Raw genomic sequence first — 1,793 nt, 5'->3', positions numbered from 1 at the left:
CATATTTAGGCTAAATATGTCTCGTTTTTACAAATGTGTATTGCTAACATAGTGCTGTAATTTCATTTTCTAATAAATATGCATGATCAAGTTCAACAACGTGTGCTTTTATTTTGATATTCCTTAATTCCATGTTGAAATGACGCAATACATTAGGTGTGGTGTCGCCAAAAAAAATCCTAAATAAAATGGGGTCATGGTATAAAAAGGTTTGAGAATCAAATCAAATCAAATCAAATTTATTTGTAAGGCCCGACAACACACGTTAATGTCCCCATGGGCCGTACACGTCTTCTTTAAACAAGTCAAGAAGAAAACATAACAATAAGTCAAGAACAGAACAAGAACACCATAAGGTCCAACAAATTTAAAATAAATGCAAATAAATGAAAGAATGCAAGCACTCCCAGACATACCCCACGCGAAGGTAAGGAAAAACTCACTAAAACCTAACAATAGGGAAAAAATGCTCCACAGGCAGTGTGGAGGAGAGAAACCTTAGAAGGGCCATTCAAGGGGGGATCTCCCTTCTTAGATGTCGGTGATAGTAGTGTTGCAGACGGACAGTTGGTAAGCATGCACTCAAGTGTGTGGTGAAACACAGATGAGTGCATGCAATAGCAACTGAACATTTTGAAAGATTAAAGATAGAGCTGATAGCGATAGCAACTGAACATTTTGAAAGATTAAAGATAGAGCTGATAGCGATAGCAACTGAACATTTTGAAAGATTGAAGATAGAGCTGATAGCGAATCTATTTGAGGCACAGGGGCGGCGCAAAGGGGGAACCGCTGCTCTAGTGTGACATCGCTAGACGTTATCTATAACACCTTTAAGAAAAGGTGGAAAAAAAAACTGGTTCCAAGTGAAGAAGTGGTGAAAAGCAGATAGATGGTGAGAAGATGAGCTCCTTCTCAGGAATCTCCCATCAAGGAAACCATGAGCCCAATGCAGCTATTATTGTGTCATACTTACACTGTATGTTTGTCTGGTCGATATACAGTAGTAGATAGAATCTACAATTTGACCCAGATTTGATGGGGAAAAGGAGCATTTGCACGTAATTATTAACATATGTACCTAATGGTTGCAGTTTACCACATTGCAACAATTCAGATAGTGTCAAGCAGTTGGCCAATCACAGAGGGTTATAGCCTACAGCCTATACACAAGTTGACTTTCAAAATAGTCTGAATTCTCATTTGTTTATCAATCCTCTGTTACCCCACGTATTAGGTATTAACCCTTTCACTGCCACACTACAGCAGGTTAACCCTTTACCATCACACTACCGACGGTTAACCTGTTGTAGTGTGGCAGTGAAAGGGTTAACATATCGGCCGATATTGGCATAAAAATGTGATATACCGGAAAATATCGGTATACATTATTTTTTTCTTTTTTACATTTATTTAACCTTTATTTACCCAGGCAAGCAAGTAAGAACAAATTATTATTTTATTTATTGTCAAAGTATGCATAATGTTGTGTTAATTACACGACAAGAGATATGTAATGTTAATTACCTGAAATTATTCTGCAATTAACCCTGCACATATCGATATCGGTTGATATCGGTATCGGAAATTAAGAGTTGGACAATATCGGTATATCGGTATCGGTAAAAAAGCCAATATCGAGCATCCCTAGTTAACATGTATGTTAATACAAACGCTTAGAATGCTTTACAAATACTATTTGAAGCCCAGGCGTTTCTGCAGCTCTCAATACCCAATTATCTCCATTTTTCTTTCCACTTCCCTCGATGTCTCAACCTCCTGCCACATTCCAG

This window comes from Notolepis coatsorum (genome assembly GCF_963971535.1).
Source record: "Notolepis coatsorum genome assembly, contig: SCAFFOLD_510, whole genome shotgun sequence".
Lineage (NCBI taxonomy): Eukaryota > Metazoa > Chordata > Actinopteri > Aulopiformes > Paralepididae > Notolepis > Notolepis coatsorum.
Note: the sequence above shows the minus strand (reverse complement) of the source record.